Source organism: Oncorhynchus clarkii, unplaced genomic scaffold, assembly GCF_045791955.1.
Source record: "Oncorhynchus clarkii lewisi isolate Uvic-CL-2024 unplaced genomic scaffold, UVic_Ocla_1.0 unplaced_contig_8228_pilon_pilon, whole genome shotgun sequence".
Lineage (NCBI taxonomy): Eukaryota > Metazoa > Chordata > Actinopteri > Salmoniformes > Salmonidae > Oncorhynchus > Oncorhynchus clarkii.
The window spans coordinates 47,547-57,912 of NW_027258716.1; the positions used below are offsets into that span (position 1 = coordinate 47,547).

A 10,366-nucleotide genomic window follows, 5' to 3' on the forward strand; every position below is an offset into this window, starting at 1 on the left:
TACACTTCAACTATGACAGACAAAATGAGAAAAAAATCCAGAAAATCACATTGTAGGATTTTTAATGAATTTAATGCAAATTATGGTGGAAAAAAAGTATTTGGTCAATAACAAAAGTTTATCTCAATACTTTGTTATATACCATTTGTTGGCAATGACAAGAGGTCAAACGTTTTCTGTAAGTCTTCACAAGGTTTTCACACACTGTTGCTGGTATTTTGGCCCATTCCTCCATGCAGATCTCCTCTAGAGCAGTGATGTTTTGAGGCTGTTGCTGGGCAACACAGACTTTCAACTCCCTCCAAAGATTTTCTATGGGGTTGAGATCTGGAGATTGAAATGACCTTGAAATGCTTCTTACGAAGCCACTCCTTCGTTGCCCGGGCGGTGTGTTTGGGATCATTGTCATGCTGAAAGACCCAGCCACGTTTCATCTTCATTGCCCTTGCTGATGGAAGGAGGTTTTCACTCAAAATCTCACGATACATTGCCCCATTCATTCTTTCCTTCACACGGATCAGTCGTCCTGGTCCCTTTGCAGAAAAACAGCCCCAAAGCATGATGTTTCCACCCCCATGCTTCACAGTAGGTACAGTGCCTTGCGAAAGTATTCGGCCCCCTTGAACTTTGCGACCTTTTGCCACATTTCAGGCTTCAAACATAAAGATATAAAACTGTATTTTTTTGTGAAGAATCAACAACAAGTGGGACACAATCATGAAGTGGAATGACATTTATTGGATATTTCAAACTTTTTTAACAAATCAAAACTGAAAAATTGGGCGTGCAAAATGATTCAGCCCCCTTAAGTTAATACTTTGTAGTGCCACCTTTTGCTGCGATTACAGCTGTAAGTTGCTTGGGGTATGTCTCTATCAGTTTTGCACATCGAGAGACTGAAATTTTTTCCCATTCCTCCTTGCAAAACAGCTCGAGCTCAGTGAGGTTGGATGGAGAGCATTTGTGAACAGCAGTTTTCAGTTCTTTCCACAGATTCTCGATTGGATTCAGGTCTGGACTTTGACTTGGCCATTCTAACACCTGGATATGTTTATTTTTGAACCATTCCATTGTAGATTTTGCTTTATGTTTTGGATCATTGTCTTGTTGGAAGACAAATCTCCGTCCCAGTCTCAGGTCTTTTGCAGACTCCATCAGGTTTTCTTCCAGAATGGTCCTGTATTTGGCTCCATCCATCTTCCCATCAATTTTAACCATCTTCCCTGTCCCTGCTGAAGAAAAGCAGGCCCAAACTATGATGCTGCCACCACCATGTTTGACAGTGGGGATGGTGTGTTCAGGGTGATGAGCTGTGTTGCTTTTACGCCAAACATAACGTTTTGCATTGTTGCCAAAAAGTTATATTATGGTTTCATCTGACCAGAGCACCTTCTTCCACATGTTTGGTGTATCTCCCAGGTGGCTTGTGGCAAACTTTAAACAACACTTTTTATGGATATCTTTAAGAAATGGCTTTCTTCTTGCCACTCTTGCATAAAGGCCAGATTTGTGCAATATTCGACTGATTGTTGTCCTATGGACAGAGTCTCCCACCTCAGCTGTAGATCTCTGCAGTTCATCCAGAGTGATCATGGGCCTCTTGGCTGCATCTCTGATCAGTCTTTTCCTTGTATGAGCTGAAAGTTTAGAGGGACGGCCAGGTCTTGGTAGATTTGCAGTGGTCTGATACTCCTTCCATTTCAATATTATCGCTTGCACAGTGCTCCTTGGGATGTTTAAAGCTTGGGAAATCTTTTTGTATCCAAATCCGGCTTTAAACAGTATCTCGGACCTGCCTGGTGTGTTCCTTGTTCTTCATGATGCTCTCTGCGCTTTTAACGGACCTCTGAGACTATCACAGTGCAGGTGCATTTATACGGAGACTTGATTACACACAGGTGGATTGTATTTATCATCATTAGTCATTTAGGTCAACATTGGATCATTCAGAGATCCTCACTGAACTTCTGGAGAGAGTTTGCTGCACTGAAAGTAAAGGGGCTGAATAATTTTGCACGCCCAATTTTTCAGTTTTTGATTTGTTAAAAAAGTTTGAAATATCCAATAAATGTCGTTCCACTTCATGATTGTGTCCCACTTGTTGTTGATTCTTCACAAAAAAATACAGTTTTATATCTTTATGTTTGAAGCCTGAAATGTGGCAAAAGTTCGCAAAGTTCAAGGGGGCCGAACACTTTCGCAAGGCACTGTATGGTGTTCTTTGGATGCAACTCAGCATTCTTTGTCCTCCAAACACGACGAGTTGAGTTTTTACCAAAAAGTTATATTTTGGTTTCATCTGACCATATGACATTCTCCCAATCTTCTTCTGGATCATCCAAATGCTCTCTAGCCAACTTCAGATGGGCCTGGACATATACTGGCTTAAGCAGGGGGACACGTCTGGCACTACAGGATTTGAGTCCCTGGCGGCGTGGTGTGTTACTGATGGTAGGCTTTGTTACTTTGGTCCCAGCTCTCTGCAGGTCATTCACTAGGTCCCCCCGTGTGGTTCTGGGATTTTTGCTCACCGTTCTTGTGATCATTTTGACCCCACGGGGTGAGATCTTGCGTGGAGCCCCAGATCGAGGGAGATTATCAGTGGTCTTGTATGTCTTCCATTTCCTAATAATTGCTCCCACAGTTGATTTCTTCAAACCAAGCTGCTTACCTATTGCAGATTCAGTCTTCCCAGCCTGGTGCGGGTCTAAAATTTTGTTTCGGGTGTCCTTTGACAGCTCTTTGGCCTTGGCCATAGTGGAGTTTGGAGTGTGACTGTTTGAGGCTGTGGACAGGTGTCTTTTATACTGATAACAAGTTCAAACAGGTGCCATTAAAACAGGTAACGAGTGGAGGACAGAGGAGCCTCTTGAAGAAGTTACAGGTCTGTGAGAGCCAGAAATCTTGCTTGTTGTAGGTGACCAAATACTTATTTTCCATAATTTGCAAATACATTCATTAAAAATCCTACAATGTGATTTTCTGGATTTTTTTTCCCTTCTCATTTTGTCTGTCATAGTTGAAGTGTACCTATGAGGAAAATTACAGGCCTCTCTCCTCTTTTTAAGTTGGAGAACTTGCACAATTGGTGGCTGACTAAATACTTTTTTTTGCCCCACTGTATGTAAATAAGGTATTTCTGTTTTCTATTTTTAATAAATTAGCAACATTTCGAAAGTTCTGTCGTTGCTTTCTCATTCTGCGGTATTGTGTGTAGATTCCTGCGATTTTGAATTCATTTAATCCATTTTAGAGTAAGGCTGTAATGTAACAAAATGTGGAAAAAGTCAAGGGGCCTTAATACTTTACAAAGGCAAAAATATAAATGCAACAGTGCAACATGCAACTGAGTTACAGTTCATAGAAGGAAATCAGTCAATTGAAATTAATTAATTATGCCTTAATTTATGGATTTCAAATGACTAGGCAGTGGCTCATCCATGGGAGGTTATATGCCCACCCACTTGGGAGCCAGGTCCAGCCAATCAGGAGTTTTTCCCAACAAAAAGGGTTTAATACAGTCAGAAATACTTCTCAGCACTCCCCCTCAGGTGATCCCGCAGGTGAATAAGCTGGATGTGGAGGTCCTGGGCTGGCAGTTGTGATGCTGGGTGGATGATCTGCCAAATTCTCTAAAACTACATTGGAGGTGGCTTATGGTAGAGAAATGAACATTACATTCTCTGGAAACAGCTCTGTTTTACATTCCTGCAGTCAGCATGTCAATTACACACTCCATCAACTTGAGACAACTGTGGCGTTGTGACAAAACTGCAAATTTTAGAGTGGGTTTTTATTCTCCCCAACACAAGGTGGAACTATGTAATGAACATGCTGTTTAATCAGCTTCTTGATATGATACGCCTTCTTGATATGATACGCCTATCTTGCCAAAGGATAAATGCTCACTAACAGGGATGTAAACATATTTGTTCACAAAATGTATGAGAAATAAGCTTTTCGTGCGTATGGAACATTTTGTGGATTTTTTTTATTTCAGCTCATGAAACATGGGACCAACACTTTACATGTTGCGTTTATATTTTTTTTCAGTACACAAAAAGTGCCGTAATTTTCTAAACTTTTCACCCGATATGGATAAAAATACCTTGAAATGAAAGTTGACAGTCTGCACTTTAACCTCATAGTGATTGTATCATGTGTGTTTTTGTTTAACCATCCTTGTGGGTACCAGGGATGGGGGTTAGGGTTACAATTAGGGTTATGGTTAGAGTTTAGGTTAGGAGTTAGGGTTAGGTATAGTTTTAGGATTAGAGGTTTTTGGTTAAAGTTATGTTAGGTTAGGGAAAATAGGATTTTGGATGGGAATCAATTATTTGTCCCCACAAGGATAGCAATACAAAATGCTGTGTGTGTGTGTGTTTTAGTACAAAGCCATTGGTGGTTCTGATGTATTCAGACATGAATTCTGAGAGACTCAGAAAGATAGTGAGAGAATAGAAGAGATGATATGGCAATGATAAGGAAATAACAACTAAAGGAGTAAAATGAAGGTGTGTAATAAACCTGATTTATACCGTCCACAGATAAGGTCAGTGTATGTGTGTCTCTGTGTGTCGTTGGAACCAAAATGATTTTCCAATCGTTCTGAGCAGAACCCCTATGTATTTATTTCAGTTCCAATATTCAGACCAGAATTATAAAGTTCTGAACCGAGTCGAACGGTTCATATCGTTTTTATTTAGCTCATTCATTTACAACACCAATTAGTGTGGATAGAGCAGCGTGCTATGGAACGGCCAAGCTAGTTGTTTACATGTTTGATGGACAGAGAAGTGCAGGCGTGCGATGCGATTGCAATTCCACGGGTGAGGAAAGAGAGAGAGGGGTGGGGCATGGAGGGGGCTCGGCTTGAAGCACTGAGCGTCATGATGTGATGTGGGTTGGAACGAGTTTAGGCTATTGCATCATTTCTTCAATGCATTACAGAAGAGGGTCCACATATGTGTGTGTGTGTATATATATATAAAAAAAGTGGAATTTCTATTTTCTTCAATGTTATTATGAATATCGGTAGCAATAACAGAAGAAACACATTCGGAATTACATACCTACAGTATAAAAGAGGGGAATATCTTTCTAATGATGTCAACTTTTTAATGACGTCAACTCCTAGTATTGAGCAGATTACACTCGTTGGAGTATCTGACATAGGCTTTGAAAAGCACCCACGAATGCCACTGGCTGCCTCTAAGCTTTCATGACTTAGACATACATTTTTTCCAACACATGGCTAACCTGTGTTTAACCAGCTTCTCTTAGCGAAAATGCATTTGGAGTTATGTGGGGAGGTCAACATAATGACAACAACCTACCAAATCTATTCATTTTAAACTGTTGATAACTTCTCTCCATTCTCATTCACCTGATGATGAGACCAGATGTGAATTTGTTGTTTTGTTTTTGCTAACGTATGATGGGGTCCCTGGGTTGCCAGTTTGCTTGGGAGGGGGTCCCTGGGTTGCCAGTTTGCTTGGGAGGGGGTCCCTGGGTTGCCAGTTTGCTTGGGAGGGGGTCCCTGGGTTGCCAGTTTGCTTGGGAGGGGGTCCCTGGGTTGCCAGTTTGCTTGGGAGGGGGTCCCTGGGTTGCCAGTTTGCTTGGGAGGGGGTCCCTGGGTTGCCAGTTTGCTTGGGAGGGGGTCCCTGGGTTGCCAGTTTGCTTGGGAGGGGGTCCCTGGGCAAGAAGACCACTGGATTGCAGAATTATATACTAGACATTAGGAATATTTTGTGACAAAAAAAATAACATTACCAACCGGTTTTCAAGATTTGAAAATAACGGTTCTGTTCCATAACACTAGAGATCACTTTCGTTCCTGGTTCTGTTTCCGTTCCTCTGAAAATGTACTTTTTTTGGTTCTGTTCCCTGAACCGGTTACAACCCCTAGTGTGTATGTCTGTGTCAGTAACTCTCTCCAGATGGGTCTCTTCCGTGAGCTGGAGTCTGGATCAGAGGAGGGGGAGGGGGGGGGGGTGTGTGTGTGTGTATGTTAACACGACCAGCATGACTCCCAACCTCCTGTATACCACTGTGTTTGTGTGTATGTTGTGACCAAGAGAATGACAAAGAAATAGGGTGATAAAAAGAGAGAGGGACCAAATAAGAAAGGCGGAGAGAAAGTGTCCTGTATGAGAGCTCTGACATCATCAGTGTCATGGGACTCTTTTCTGGCTTCAATGGGACAAACACACACACACACACTGTGTCTTCTGTGTCTCAGCGTGCTAGCAATGTTATCATCCCCAGTAGTTTGTTTCCCACAGTTAAGAGGTTGGAGTGGAACCAGGAAACGGATTCTCTGCTGTTTCATAAAGAGAGGAAGGGAGAGAGAGAAATGTCAATGTCATTATCACAGCACTTTATTAAAGGAAACAAGTCTTTGAGAAAATGAAAATATTGTCAGAAGATTATAGCATTCATTGAAGCTAAAGCTTACTTTGTTATCAATGTAAAATCTAATCAGGTTATAAAAGCAGGAAGGAGAGCGAGACAGAGAATTGTTTCACTCTGTATGTGAGAAGCTGTGTGCTTGGCTTACTTAGCCTAGTGTCTGTAGGCTGTAGCTCGGTGGGCTAACACTGTCTTCAGTTACATGATTTCCACAGGTGAACCCAGTGGGTCACATATGCAGAACTAATTCTGCAGTGTAACGGTATATAGTAATGCATACGTACAGCCTGTAGTACAATAACTACAGTTCACTGGTGCTCATCCATCCTATTCACTGTTTCCCAGGCTCAAAATCAGCTACGGCTCAGTCACAAAATCTACTGTTTATTTTCTCTCTCTGCTGTTGATTCGGGAATCAGTGCTCTGAAAGTCACCAGGACCTCTCGCTATGTTCAGAAACAGCCATGTGGTTCCAATTGTTGTTTATGCAGGGTTGGCATTGAGCAACTCCTGCCCTTAAATGTTCACGTACATGCATATTATTCATGTTAACGCTACATCTCTCATGGCTCAAAGGAGAGGAGAAATTCATCTCTACTTGTTTTTGTAAGAAGTATTGACATGTTGAATGCACTGAGCTGTCTGTTTTAACCTACTAGCACACAGCTTGGACACCTATGCATACCCCACAAGACATGTCACCAGAGGTCTCTGGTGTCCAGAACAGACTATGAGAGGCACACAGTACTACATAGAACCATGGCTACATTGAACTCTATTCCACATCAAGTAATTCACACAAGCAATAAAATCAGATTTAAAAAATCAACTGATAAAAATAAATCTTATGGAACAGCGAGGACTGTGAAGTGTCACACACACACACAGGTACAATCACACACATACAATCACACACAACATACAAACTATACATACACATATACACCTGGATTGTGTGTTGTAGTGGCTGGAGGGCACACACTTAATGTATTGTGAAGTCTGTTGTGAAGTTTATTAGAATGTTTAAAAATTGTATTCTAATGTATATATCTGCCTTACTGTTCCTGAGATCCAGTAAAAATTAACTGCTGCCTTGGCAACAGCTAATGGGGATCCATAATAAATACAAATACAAACCATGTATTCTTTTAAAACATGGATAACTGATTACACACACTAATCTAACATTGCCCGAGCTCCACTGGGACATTTTATATGAGCATTTCTGTGTTAGGGGCAGATTGGATAGAATGTGTGTGTGACTAAGGGCACCATAGTCATTACCACGAGACGTAGTCTATATTTACCTGATGACTGACTTCTGCTCCTTCTTAAACATACAATATCACCATCGTTGCATTAGCTATAACAGCCCTACTGTATCTACTGTGTTCATTGGCATGTAGCTTCACTAGATACAATCATACATGTTGTGTTATTTCTGGACTGAGATGGGAGAGTTGCCATTATACACAGCCAGCATTGATGTTACAACATGTATACATTCAACATGCAACCATTTCTAAATCAAAGCAAATCGACAATGTTATTCTTTGAGAAACAGGTCCAGGCTCTCAGTCAATGGAGACAATATGTTAGACAAACTTTATTCCCAAGAAATGTCAGTTACAAAATGATTGTTGGCCATGTTAGGTGATAATGAGAGGAGTATTTATAGTTAAAGGTCAGAGGACATGGGAAACACATCTGTAATGGCTGATTTAATCTTCAGTCCCCCAGACAGGGATACAATGTACTTTATTTGTGTTATTCCAAAACAAATTTGACGAGGATAGAGTTGCTCCCATAGAAATGAATAAATATCTATTTGATTGCTCCATGGTTGTCTAGTCTCCTATGACCAGGTCTGCTCTGTCTCTGACAGAAGGAAAGGTGTCTGTTTCCTTTTCACAGATATCAGCGCTCATGCACATAGTGGACTCTGTCCAGATCTACTTGTCTTTGGGGATCCCGCTCCTTTAGTCCACCCGGCTGAATCATCCTAGCAGTTCTGACATGGCTGAAACATTGTAATGTTTCTTTCTCACAAGCAGGTGTCAGCAGTGCGTCACACACTGGTTCTCTTTAGATCTGCTGGGCATCGGTCTCTTTGTCACTGGTTTTGACCAGATGGGATACAGTTTTTGTCAGATTTGACTTTTTGTAGTAGATTAGCAGAATTTATGCAGCAGGTTAGGATAATTGGGTTAAGGATAAGAAAAGGGTTAGAGTTCAAATGCAAAACAATTAAACTTGATGTTATTTTGACAAAAGCTGTATTCCTTCTAGCCATAACCCTCCTCACTCTCCTCTTCTGCCCACTGGACAGGCCTCATCAACACGCCTCTCTCAAGCTGTAGCCAAATGTGGTTCCAGTGGAAATTCACTTTCGGGTCACATGTTGTCCACACTAGATGTGATGCTTGTTTGTGACAGGTCCACTCAGTCTGTCTGTGTCCCAAGGGCAGGGGGCTGTGGAGGGAGTGTGTGTGGTGTGCAGCAGATACCTGTTTACAGTAGCTGAAAGGAATGTCAAGTCCCACTATAGGACCCACCACACTGAGCCAGCTCACTATGTAGTTCACCTGTCTGTACAGAGCGAGGTAGAGGGAAAAGGTCACACACAATAAAATATACAGGTGTAATACTCAGCGGCAGGTCGCTTAGCCGTTAGAGTGTTGGGCTAGAAACCAAAAAGTCGCTAGTTTGAATCCCCGAGCCAACAAGGTGAAAAATCTGTCTATGCCTTTGAGCCAGGCACTTAACCCTAATTGCTCCAGGGTCGCCTTTGATAATGGCAGACCCTCGCTGTGAACCCACTCTCCGAGGGTGTCTCGGGGAAATGGATATACAAAAAAAACACATCTCCAATTCACACATGCATATTAATACACACTTGTGAAATAGTACAAATATAAGCCACCTTCTTCTTCTTCTTCTTCTTATTACTCTCAGATATAATGTGGTTTGAGTCTCTGACTCACAGCTGTTCCTCCAGGGCAGCTTGACCTACAGGCTTCATAAACACTTCTGTCCTGCAGAGTTGGAGCACAAAGAACGACTGGCCTAGTAGATGAGAGAGTCGGGAGAAAAAGGTAACCATAGAAGTGTTAAGTGAGTGAAAGGTAGATGGGGTAGGGGGGGGGAGATAAAGAAAGGGATGGAGAGATATGTGTAGAGGGGGAAAAGGAGGAGAGCGGTACCAACCTGTTGTGTGATGATATCCCAGTAGTTAGGATTAACACTGTCCCATACCTCCTCTAAACACACCCTCATACCCTTAGAGAGAGAGAGAGATTCATCAAAGCAGAATCTCCACAGAGAGATGGAAGATAGGGGGAAGAGAATGACTGGATGAGAAGAAAAATAACTTTCTCTTGTAAATCAGCCAGTGTTGTCTAGCTACATACCAAGGGTTGAGTCTCTGAAGTAGAGGACAGGAGTGAAGTAGCTGCAGGAGTAGAGAAGCACCACTACTGTGTACAACACACTGATCCATCATCATCATCATCATCATAGAGGAAGAGAGGGGAGGTCCTCTCCTGGTGCTGATCTGAACAGGTTCCTTGCTGGTCCTGTTCTCTGTTAGATCTGCTTCTGCCGGTCCCCAGTGCAGTCTTCCTCAGGTAGCCATCCTCAGAACCCTTGTATCAATTAAATGTGTTTTATAAAACCCTTTTTTACATTAGTAGTTGTCAGAAAGTGCTTTACAGTCATTTACCCAGCCTAGCACAGTGGTCAGGAAAAACTCCCTAGAGGGAACAAACCTAGAGAGGAAGCCAGTTTAGGGGTGGCCCATCCAGGCGGTCTTATAGAAAGGACTTTAACCTTTCCTAATTCAGAAAACAGCTACTCATCTCTAGAGAGGAGGTGGGGGAGATATGAAAGAGATTAGGGTGAGGATGAGAGAGATGGGGTACAGAAGGAGATTAGGGAGAGGATGAGAGAGATGGGA

General features: G+C 42.1%; 1 pseudogene; it reads right to left on the bottom strand.

Moving 5' to 3' along the window:
- Positions 1-8,853: 8,853 nt before the first annotated feature.
- On the bottom strand, positions 8,854-10,055 carry LOC139398304 (ubiquitin-like-conjugating enzyme ATG10; annotated as a pseudogene).
- Between the last annotated feature and the right edge of the window lie 311 nt (positions 10,056-10,366).